The sequence below is a fragment of the Macaca nemestrina genome, chromosome 2, assembly GCF_043159975.1.
Source record: "Macaca nemestrina isolate mMacNem1 chromosome 2, mMacNem.hap1, whole genome shotgun sequence".
NCBI classification, from domain to species: Eukaryota; Metazoa; Chordata; class Mammalia; order Primates; family Cercopithecidae; genus Macaca; species Macaca nemestrina.
In genome coordinates, this window is record NC_092126.1 from 158,783,690 (window position 1) to 158,796,250 (window position 12,561).

At 43.2% G+C, this 12,561-nt stretch overlaps 1 protein-coding gene across 1 annotated transcript in view; it reads left to right on the forward strand.

The window, feature by feature from the left end:
• Positions 1–12,561, forward strand: part of LOC105470422 (heart development protein with EGF like domains 1) — an 89,008-nt gene that overhangs the window by 13,555 nt on the left and 62,892 nt on the right. The gene's annotated exons all lie outside the window — the stretch shown is intronic.

Below are 12,561 nucleotides of genomic sequence, written 5' to 3' on the forward strand. Positions count from 1 at the left end.
TTCAAGCGATTCTTGTACCTCAGCCTCCTTAGTAGCTGAGATTACAGGCGCGTGCCACCATGCCTGGCTAATTTTTATATTTTTAGTAGAGATAGGGTTTTGCCATGTTGGCCAGGCTGGTCTCGAACTCCTGACCTCAAGTGATCCACCCGCCTTGGCCTCCCAAAGTGCTGGGATTATAGGCATGAGCCACTGTGCTTGGCCTAGTAAATACATACATTTCTTATTGTAGTAAAATATGCACAACATAAACTTTACCATTTTAACCATTTTTAACTATACAGTTCAGTGGCATTGAGTATAATCACAATGTTGTTGCAATCATCATCACCATCTGTTTACTGAAATTTTTCATCATCCCAAATAGAAACTCATTAAATAATAACTTCCTGTTCCTCCCTGCTCCCAGCCCCTGAAAACCTTTATTCTGCTTTCTGTCTCTGTGATTTTGCCTATTCTTGATACCTCATGAAAATGGAATCATATAATATTTGTCCTTTTGTGGCTGGCTTATTTCACTTACCATCATGTTTTTAGGGTTTACCCATGTAGCATGTGTTAGAATTTCCCTCATTTTGAAGGCTGAATTATATCCCATTGTACATATATACCACATTTTGTTTATCCTTTCATCTACTGATAGCTGGGTTGCTTTCATCTTTAGCTGTTGTGAATAATGCTATGAAAATGGGTGCATAAGTGTCTGTTTGAGTTCCTGCTTTCAATTCTTTTGGATATAGACCCAGAAGTGGGATTGCTGGATCAACTCATAACTCTTAAGGTTTTGAGGAACTGCCATACTGTTTTCTACAGTGGCTGCACCATCTTACATTCCCGCCAGCAATGCAGGAGTGTTCCGAGTTCTCCATATCCTTGCCAGCACTTCTTTTCCATTCTTCTTTTTTGATAATAGCCTTCCTAATGGGTGTGAAAGTATTTTTTGAGTTGATAAATGCTACTCATTGGTTGGATTGCAGATTTGAAACTGTTACTCTTCCTCTCGGACCTCAGTCCCGTGATGGTCAGGCTAGCTGGTTGCTTTGGTCCCTAAGGGTAGTGGTCACCTTTGCAGAGGGATGGGGGCACCAGAGACAATCCAGGTAACTTTGGCCAGAATGAAGGAAGTAAAGCAGTGTGGATGCTAGCTAGTAGAGCTTGCCACACGCTGGAAACCAGTTTAGCAAGAGCTTCTCTCTGCTCAGTCCTCACTGGTTTTCGTTTGAAAGTGGTCAGTTACTGGCCGGGCGTGGTGGCTCAAGCCTGTAATCCCAGCACTTTGGGAGGCTGAGACGGGTGGATCACGAGGTCAGGAGATCGAGACCATCCTGGCTAACATGGTGAAACCCCGTCTCTACTAAAAAATACAAAAAACTAGCCGGGCGAGGTGGCGGGCACCTGTAGTCCCAGCTACTCGGGAGGCTGAGGCAGGAGAATGGCGTAAACCCGGGAGGTGGAGCTTGCAGTGAGCTGAGATCTGGCCACTGCACTCCAGCCTGGGCGACAGAGCCAGACTCCGTCTCAAAAAAAAAAAAAAAAAAAAAGAAAGTGGTCAGTGAGGAAAGACACTGGAATGAAGGAGCTGGTCTCTAGTCTCCGCTCTGCCACCTATTTTCTGGGTTAACCCGGGCAGGTGACTTCTGTACGGAGCCTCAGTCTCCACTTCTGTAAGACAGGGCAAGAATTACCCTCCTGCCTGCCACTCAGAGGGTCAGAATCTAAAGGGATAATTTAGGCCGTGAAATTATCCCGTGAAAAGTACTTTGTCGATTGTAAAATGCGTGGGAATTTTTTTCTTAATTAGATCTGTGGGAAGAGAAGCACAGATTCACTCTCCTGGCAAGGACCTGTGAACAGTGCTGTGTCCCTCTTCAGTCTGTGGGCGTCCATCATACTCAAAGGGGATTTTTAAAGGAGGGTGCTGAAAGTCCTTTAAAAAAAAAAAAGAAAAAGAGTCTATTTTCTCCCCTCCCTGTATGAACAATTAAATTTTAGGAAAATGTTTTAAAATGACAAAGAAACCCACTCTCATAGGTGTAAGGATCCGTTGCTGGTATCTACAACAGTGTAGGTATATTTTCATTTGAATGTGGTCCACCAGACCCCAAATTGAGGATCCCAGGAATGCTCTCCCGGGGAGGCAGGAACGGGGAATTCCGCAGCTGGGGATCGGTGTCTTACTGTTCTGGAACCTCTCCCTTTTAAGCAGTATGACTTTCATCTTTCTTCTACCAGGCAACACCCTAGAAAGGCCTAGGGACTTTCTGTAGGGCTGGTCTCACTGCCTTCCTCTTCACTGGCTCTTACCTTTAATTTCATCCTATCCTTCCCTTGTCATCTGTGTCTCTGTCACTGGCTCTTCTGCTGTCTCCACATTCGTTTTCCCCAAAATCAGTCCTTGATCCTTGATTTTTCCCTTCGTATGTCATATCCTGGCCTTCTCCTAATCAGCAGTCCTGAATCTTTAACTGTCTGCCAGACGTTTTCACTTGGAAGTTGTAACATCACCCCAAACGTCACATTTCAAAAACAGACTTTTCTTGTTCCTCAAGCTCGTTCTCCATTATGGCTCCACTCTTTCTCTCTTATTCTTTTGTTATGCATAAAAATCCTCTCTGAGTTAGAAGCTGATTTTGAAGTCCTCTTGCTCAGTCTTCTAGCTAATAACGTGCAGCTGTTGTCAAATCAAGTCTGTCTGATTCCAAAGCCCATGTGATAGGCAGCATTTCATTCCTCTTAGGGAGAAACAAGGTCAGCACAGTTGTGTTTCAAGCTGCAGTTTGGCTTTTTGTGGGGGGCTTTTTTTTTTTTTTTTGGCTCTGCTCTTCTGGCCAGTGCCTTAAAGCCTCACGGAATAAGCTGCAGTGTGATGGAATGAGCCCTGGGTTCAGACTGTGTCTGTACTGCTATTGAGTGCGTGACCTGGAACAATCACTTAATCTTTCTGACCCTCAGTTTCCCCATGTGCCGTATGAGGATAATAATACCCGCTTGACAGGGTATTAATGAGATAATGCATGTGAAAATGTTTAGCACGTGGTAAGCCCTAAATAGATGTTAGTGAAATCTGAATCCAAATGGAGGGAAAAGAAAATAAAGGGCTTGTTCTTCAACTGTGTGCCTCAGAAACACAAGCTTGTAGCTGGCAGTGCTTGTCATTTGGCCCGCTGCGGGGGTTGACGCCGAGGTGTGGGGGTGGGGTGGACCCTCCAGGAGGAAATTGCCTCTTTGGATAACACAGCACACTCCCTGTATGCTCCTACTCACTCCACTGCTCCGAAACAATGCAAGTTGAAAAGCCCCAAATCACGGGCAGGGAGTGGAGGGTGGCAAGGAGTTGACTCTGTAGCAGCTGCTAATTAGGAAATCCTATTCTTGGGCTGTGCTAGCATCCCTGATGATGCTGGTTCACAAACAGATGTTTTGGAACATTAAGACACTACAGAAGTGGAAGTTGTCAATTAGGAGGAAAAAAAAAACAGGCAAAGCAAGCAATAAAACTCTCTTGTTAATTTAATCTCCATTCATGGTACAAGGGAAAGTTACAGCCCAGCACAGGGGGCTAAGTACAGAGGGAAGGATGGTATTTTCAGCTCAAAAGATACCTGAGAAATGGGATGTCTCGTCTCCAACATGAAGAGGGTTGGTGTGAATGGGGTTTGAATGATCATCTCCCACCATCTGCGAAGCTGGCCCGGGTGAGGTGCACAGCACCAGTCTACTGAGCCTCCAGGGTGCCCCCTCCCACCCCATGAATGTCTGAGGGGGCACAGCCTCTTCTCCTTACTCCTGACTTCATTGGGCGCAGGCTCTGAAGCTTGAGGAATCTTGTCTCCTTTCCATTTCTCCATGGTCATTTCTCTTCTCCACCAAGAATAAGAGCAAGTTCTTTGACACCTCGCCCCCCATGTGGCAGGTTTATTCCAAATTACTCTCTATTCAGGGTTTACACAGGTGCTGAATAGGGAGCCATGCCCTCAACAGAATTCATCCACAGCGGCCCTAACTAACTCAGGGCTTCAGAAAGGATCAGTCATTGGACTTCAGTACATATTTTAGCATTTGACCCGTTGTCCCTGCTGAGATGCCGCTGGGAATGGTGTAAAGCACTTGGATGTTCACAGTCAAACAAGACCTCCAGTGGCAGTAGGGGTGGGCTGGGGGTGTTGCCTGCCCCAGCTGTGTGGTTTATTAATCCCTTTCCTAAGGAAAAGTTCGTAGGCAATAAGAGATATAGAGGGGCACCCGGAGTTCAATAGGGGACAGTGGGATGTCTTTCATATTGTTTCATATTGTTTCCCAAGGATCAGTGAGGAAACTCATCAGTCTTTCAGCTGTGCCATCAAAAGCTACTCACATGCTTACATTATGTTTCAGAAATGTCACTGGAACTCCTACCTACACACTTGGTTAGTAGCAAATTGCATGAGCCAGTGACTTCAAGAGCTTGCTGTGCTGGAGGTGGTCCCAGGTCTCACCCTGTGCACCCTAAGCTCTCCCTACACCTCCTAGGAGAGGTGTCGTGGAGTGGAAGTCAGCGAGGCCCAGACTGTTCCTGCAGCCATTTGTCTAGCCTCAGTGCTTTTGTCAGAGTGGATTCCTAGCTTCCAAGAGGGCTTGGGAGCCTGGGGCCGCTCTGGTATGGGCTCTGGTCCACTACCTGAAGAAGGATTAGGACACTGAGCTTTGATTGATTAGCAGTGCCTGCCAAGGTCGTCTACCCAAATCTATTTCTTAAAAGTTGACAACCCTAAATCCATTTAATAGCTATGACATATGTAGCATTCACTATGTACCAGGTACTCTTCCTATGCTCTTACATGTCTACATTCCACTGGTTTTCACAACCACCCAGTGAGGGAGATACTGTTAATATCCTCATTTACAAAAGGCAAGCTGGGGCATGGAGAAATTAACAATCTCACTTAAGATCATAGGGTATGAAAGAGGTGGAGCCAGAAGTCTAACCTCCATGGTCTCACTTGAACTACAGTCTGTGCATTCCCCCACTGCCTCTCTTATGAATAATTGAATTTCTAGAGACACGGAAAGCAGTAGCTTCTCACCAGTGGAGGCGACTCTGGTGCCCGCTGACTAAGGAGAAGAAGTGGAGGTGGAACCACAGAAGGCAGGTCTTTAGGGCCAGCAGGGGCCAGCAGTGGCTGCACTGGCCAAGGGTGTATCTTGTGTCTGACTGCTCTGGGGAGGTGGTCATGAGCCACCAGTTACGGCCAGGACTGTTACTGAGAGTAGTTAGGCATCCAGGGGCAGAGCAGCCAAGGCACAAGGAAACTCATCAGTCTTTCAGCTATGCCATCAAAAGCCACTCACATGCTTATATTATGTTTCAGAAATGTCACTGGAACTCCCACCTGCACACTTGGTTAGTAGCAAGTTGCATGAGCCAACTTTCTATAAAAGGTCTACAGACTTCACCTACCTTAGGAGGCAGTCTGGGGATCCCAGAAAGCCCATTCCTAAGTGGCTTCTCCAGGTCCGTAGACCTGGGATCCTTTTATCAAGATACCAACCATTTTTGTTCTTTTTCTTAGGAGACACATTTGTCATAGATATATTTTTAATAACATGGAATCATATGATACATACTATTTTGTAATTTGTGTTTGCATTTAACAATATAGTGTGAGCATAATACATAAGAAAAACTGTATCAACAATATATTTTGGTCAGTCCTTTAAAATGTTGTTGTCTCGTAATTAAGTTAACTAACTCCCTATTGTCGAAATTTAGGTTGTTTCCACTTTTCATTATTATAAACAATTCTGTGATAAACTTCCTTATACCCGAAACTTTGCACACTTCCTAATCATTTCCTTAGAACTCATTTCCAGAAATGGAATTCTTGGGCCAAAACATATACCTATTTTTAATGCTTTTGCAATGGATTGCTAAATTCCTCACCAAAAAGATTAATTGTATTTTTACCAATATCGTATGAAAGTACCTGTAACGACATTAGATATTATTCTTAAATCTTTGCCAATTTGATATGCAAAAATAAACAAGTAATATAAAAGGTCTTTTCTAGTTTGGGTTTGTACCTTGCTTTTCAACAACGCTTTCATGTATTTATTCTCCACTTATATATTTCCTTTTGTGAATTGCACATTCATGTTCTTTGTCTACGAGGGGTACATCTTAGGGATTTGAAAAAGTTCTTTGTGTGTTAAGGATGCTAAACATTTTTATCACGCACTGCAGACATTTACCCTTGTTTGTCATTCAACTTTTTACAAGTATAGCTTTTATTTTTGTCAGACTTATACATAGTTTGAAGATCAAATAGATTGTATAAAGCTGTAATAAAACTCTGATTACTCCTATCATCATCATTTTTTGTTCCCCACAATCAAACATTCTCAACCCTTTTAACTGATTATCTTAGTATTTTTTTCCATATCTCTAACCTGCTTATGTTGCTATCTATTATTGATTTTTTTTAATATTTGGTTTTAGGCAGTATTCATTTTCTATCATTCCAAGCTCTGCCAATTTGGAAGTGACACATTCTATTTCTATTCTTTTTTTTTTTTTTTTGAAACAGGGTCTTGCTCTGTCATCCAGGCTGAAGTGCAGTGGCACCATCACAGCTCACTGCAGCCTTGACCTCCTGGGCTCAAGCGATCCTCCCACCCTAGCCTCCCAAGTAGCTGCAACTACAGGCATGTACCACCATGCCTGGTTAATTTTTTTTATTTGATAGAGACAGTAGCTCACTATGTGGCCCAGGCTGGTTTCAAACTCCTGGCCTCAAGTAATCCTCCCACCTCAGCCTCCCAAAGTGCTGAGATTACAGACGTGAGCCACCATGCCAGGCCTCTACTTCTATTCTTTAGAGAGATATTTTAAATGCGTTTTTCACAGAACTCAAAGTTAACCTTCTCCTACGCAACATGATTCTAATTATCCCATGCCAGACTTATGAGCTATTGTTATGCAGGATTTGTTCCATCTTGTTTTATTTCACAAATGAGAAATTATTGTTATTATTTCATAAATTCAGTGTTCCTTTAGATTTATTCACACATGTGTTGTTTTTTTTGCTCATTACATTGACTTGCATCTGATATCTTTCATTAAGGATTGTTTTTCTTCTGCTTGAAAGAAATTTGTTATAATTTCCTTTGGTAGGAATGGTTGAAAAGCTTAATTTTGACTGAACGTGTTTTTATTTGATAGTCTGAAGATGTTTCTGAAAGATAGCTTTGCTGAATGTACGATTATAGTTTTCTCTCTCAGCACGTTGAAAATATTTATCCACTGTCTTTTGGCTTCCATTGTCACTGCTGAGAAATCAGCTGTAATTGTCACCTTCTATAGATGATTTATCATTTCTTTCCCCTCTGGCTGCTTTTAAGACCTAGTCTTAGTCTGTGGTTTTTGTGCAGTTTCACTATGATAGAGGTATATGTTTCTTTTTCAATTTAGTCTCCTAAGAAGCCGCCATAAAATGAAGGTTTATAGTTCTCATTAGTTTGGGAAATTTTTCAGCCATTACCTTTTGAAATATTACCACTTCTATAAGCCCCACACTTTGGGAGGCTGAGGTGGGCAGATCACCTGAGGTCAGGAGTTTGAGACCAGCCTGGCCAACATGGTGAAACCCCATCTCTACTAAAAATACAAAAAAATTAACCAGGTGTGTGGCACACCTGTAATCCCAGCTACTCAGGAAGCTGGGGCATGAGAATTGCTTGAACCCAGGAGGTGGAGGTTGCAGTGAGCTGAGATGTACTCCAGCCTGGGTGACAAAGTGAGACTCTGTCTCAAATAAAAAATAAAACAATAAAAATTAAAGAAATATTTTCACTTCTACTTTCTCTGTTTTCTCCTCCTAAACTCCAATCCATTGTGTGTTGGACTTTCTCATTCTTTTTGTCTCTTAACCTCTTTTTCATATTTTTCTGTTTTTAAATCTCATTTGGAGCATTCTATTATCATTTATTTTCTAACTCTTTTTTTCTTTTCTTTCGAGATGGTCTCACTCTGTTGTCCAAGCTGGAGTATAGTGGCACAATCACAGCTCACTGCAACCTTCATCTCCCGGGCTCAAGCGATCCCTCCACCTCAGCCTTCCAAGTAGCTGGGACCACGGGTATGCACCACCATACCCAGCTAATTTTGTTTATTATTTGTAGAGACAAGGTCTCACTATGTTGCCCAGGCTGGTCTTGAACTCATGGGCTCAAGTGATCCTCCTGCCTTGGTCTCCCAAAGTGCTAGAATTATAAGTGTGAGCCACCATGCCTAGTGAATTATAATTATTTTCTAATTCTCACTTTGGTCATATCTAATCTGCTGTTGAGTTTTTAAAATTTCAATTACTACTTTTTTATTTCTAGAATTTCCATCTAGCTTTGTTTCAAATATTTTGGGTTATTATTTATAGTCTCTTTTTGAAACATTTTTTTCTAATGTAGTTTTGTATGCTTCTTTGTCTGGTAATTCTAGCATTTGAAGTCTTTGCTTGTCTAATTTGTTGGCAATTGTTTAACCAGCAGAGACTCCAAATACTAGAGTTACCAGACAAAGAGGTATGGATGTCTTGTTTCCTCATGGATGCCTCATTTTCTCATGTATTTTGTGATTTTTGACTGTGGTCTCTTATTCCTTAGAATGTTATCAATAAGTGATAACAACTGGTTTGACGATATGTTTATCTGGAGAGCATTTGTATTTGTGTCTACACAGTACAGGTACCTGAAGGCACTATCCATCAGGACCGCCCCTGCTCCATTATTAACAGGATGTGTGTGTGTTGGAGATATAATTTACATCAGTGGTCCCCAACCTTTTTGGCACCAGAGACCGGTTTCATGGAAGACAATTTTTCCACAGATAGGGTGGAGTGGGGTGGGCTGGGGGTTGGGATGAAACTCTTCCACCTCAGATCATATCAGGCGTTAGATTCTCAGACAGAGCATGCAACTTAGATCTTTCGGACATGCACAGTTCACAATAAGGTTCTTGCTCCTTTGAGAATCTGATGCCACTGCTTAGCTGGCAGGAGGCGGAGCTAAGGTGGCAATGCTCGCCCGCCCACTGCTCACCTCCTCCTGTGCAGCCTGGTTCCTAATAACCCACGGACCGCTACCAGTCCGTGGCCTGGGTGTGGAGGCCCCTGATTCACATGCCATAAAGTTTACCCTTTGAAAGTATACAATTCGGTGGTTTTTAGTACATTCGCAGGATTCAGGACCACTCGTAAATACATCCTTAGTTTAGACCACAGAGGTAATGTGACATGCGGCACACCCATATGAGGGCTAGCTTTATGGTTATATATTCTTGGGTGAGATTTATTTCTTCTTTCACTTGAAACCAAGATTGAAGGGCCAGGTTTCTTTGCTGTGCCCTTCTGTGGGGCAGGTTTGTTTCTATTTGCCTTACACCCAAGGCATAGCTGTGTAAAGTCCCAGCTTTACACAGTGGTTTCCTGTTGGATTCCCTCCTTGAGAATCGTGTCTCCCATCTCCTGATTCTCGGCAGCCATCAGAACAGAAATTCAAGGTCACAAATGTTGAACAGGTGCCTCCAGGGCAGCTGCCAGCCTCAACATTAGCTCATTTCTCTGGATTCCTAGTCATGGTTCATTTTTGGCCTCAGAAGATTTGATTCTTTACTTACTTGCCAGCTCAGCAATGCTTTCAGAAATTTTTTTAAAAATATATTTTGTTCAGCATTTTGAGTTGTTTTTAGTGGCAGGGTCATTGAGGATACTGCAGGACTATTGTCTGCCTTTTAGTTTTGTTTATAGCGTGCATTTTTTCTTTCTTACATCCTTAGTCACCCCTCCAGGAAGAGAGCGCAGGTCAGTGTGGGTCCTGCACTGTCTGCATGTGGCCGTTCTTTTCCCCTCGGAGACTGCACTGGAGTTCCCTGAGCTGACTGGGCTCTGGGACCTCCACTCCTGGTCCCTGGAGAGTTAGGGAACAAAGCTGCCTCCTCAAAGGCCCCGTCACACTCACCAATGGCTGAGTCTCACCTTGTCTGAAGGTTGTAATGGAGCCAAGTTCATTGCCTTCCCTTTGCTCACAGCTGGCCAGCTTTGGGGCATGGGTTTCGAGTCCCTTCTGCTTCCCCACAATCGCTTCTCTCTGGCTTCCTTGGGGAATAATTTCTCATTGTGTACAGTTAACCAAGAGGAGAGAGAAAGCATCCTCAGACCTTTCACCTCCTCCCAGGAGACCAGCTTGCCTTTGTAGCTCCCAGAGGTAGAACAAAGGGAGCGTGCCCTGTGGGCCACTGCTGTCTGTAACCCCAGGCTCTCAAGTTGAACTTGGAGGCCTTGTGGCTACCCCTGGAAACGCCCTTCCACGTCCCATTTCTAGCTGCACGTGGGTCTTGCCTGTCTGGAACTGGGCCCCAGAGGAGCCCAGATGCATGGCAACTTCCCTCCCCCTCCAGGAAGCCTCTGTTAATTATCACCCACAGGAAACAGAACAAGAGGCATAAAAACAGTAACTCTCAAGGGATTTGGGGAGGAAGTGATTCTCTCAGGAAGGTTTGTCAGAATGTCTTCTGGAAGTTTTTTGCAATCATCACCCCCTAACCCCAAATAAGTGAGCCACTGCTTCTAGAAGGAGTAAATCAGGGTGGAGAAATGTTCAGAACCATCGATCTAGAACTGCACTGGCAAGTGATGCAGCCACCAGCCACGTGTGGCTATGGAACTCTTGAGATGTGGTTCCCAAAACACGTTTAATACCAAAAAAAGAATATAAAATATCTCAATATTTTTATATCAATTACACATTGAGTGATAATATTTTGGATATGCTGAGTGAAATAAAATTTTAATATTGAAATTAATTTCACATTTTTTAATTTTAAAAATGCAGCTACTAGAAAATTTAAAGTGTACACTTGTAGATTGTGTTTGTGACTCAGTATCGCTTAGGCAGCACTGATCTGAGAGATAACTTGTTCCGTGCGTGTGTGTGCGTGTGTGCGTGTGCGTGTGTGTATGTGTGTATGTGTGCGTGTGTATATGTGTATGTGTGCATGTGTATGTGTGTGCATGTGTATGTGTGTGTGTGTGCGGTTCTGCCTGCAGCTTCTGCTTGTCTGATGGTTTGCCATTTTTGTTTGATTCATATAAATAGAAGTGATTCCATTCATCCCCACAGAGGTTTCTCACCAGTGCCCACAGTCCCCATTCCCAAGCAGAAAGAGAAATACCATTTCCAAGTGGGGAAAATTAAATGTTGTTTTCAGGGAGTCATGTAATCAGCGACAACGTCACGTGGCCCTGTCCTCACCCGTTCTCAGTGTCCCTCAATTGGCACCCATATTTGATATTGGATTCTATATTGTTTTGGATGTATGGGGAAAGGGCAGTGTTCTCAGAATCCTGTTTGGTTTTGGTGCTATTTTTTAGGGGCCCAGCACCCAGCAGTGGCCCAGCTTTGGCTTCTGAGCAGTGGCCAGGCTGGGTACAGACTTTTCCAGAGTAACAGGGCAGCTTTCTTGGACTGGACTTGGGCATCCCACACACCTGCTCTGACCCTGAACCTCCTGCCTTGACAAATGGCATTTGATGCTACACATGACTTACTCTTGCCCAATTTAACCCCCAACTTTAACTTTATCCTCAGAACATTTTTAACTAATACCCTCTTTGCCACCATCTTGGGCATTATGGAAGTTAACTATCATTTAAATGTATTTTCTGACTAATATAAATACATTCCTAATATACAAGCTTCAAGTAACAGTCCATACTCAAGAGCATTATTTCCTCAGCACTCCCAACTGGAAACCATACTCCTTTCCACCATTTTCCCTTCCAGCTGAGCACAGCTGGCGGGTGAGGGGCCTGGGTTTGGAGCAGGCCGCCTGGCCCTCCTGCTTTTTGACTGTGCGACTTGGGCAAGATGCATGACCCTCCCCCGCTGAAAGAGTTTTAGGTTTGTTCTTTCTTTTCCTTTTTCTATTGTAAACAATGCTGTAATGAACATCTATGCAGCTAAATCTTTGTCCACATTCTTGACTATCTCCTTCAGATAAATTCAATTTGGAATTACTGCCTCAAACCCATTCATATCACACAAGTTTTAGTAATATTGCCAGAGTCTTCATGTTTTATCAGAATTGTGCATTACACCTCCCACCTGCAAGAGTAGGTGTCAGGGTCAAGGGCTGCCAGCTTGTATAATAGCTTCCTACCACCCCAGGAGGCAGACTTAGCAACTTTGGCAAATATGGGATGCTTCTTGCCTTATGCTTACACCCAATCTTCCTTCTCCAGTTCCCTCTCTGACCTGCACAGGTGCCAGAGGTTCAGTTGCTCTTCCATGAGCCCCATGCTGATCTCTTTCTATCAATAAATTTTTATCATTTATTCTATGTAAAATGAAATTTAATCCTGTATTGTATTGTTGCTTTATAATTCCTTCCTCTGGATTATAAGAATAATTAATATGGGGAAAAAAGAAAGGAGAAATTATTATTATTATTATTATTTTGAGATTGAGTTTCACTCTTGTTGCCCAGGCTGGAGTGCAATGGCACATTCTTGGCTCACCGCAACCTCCACCTCT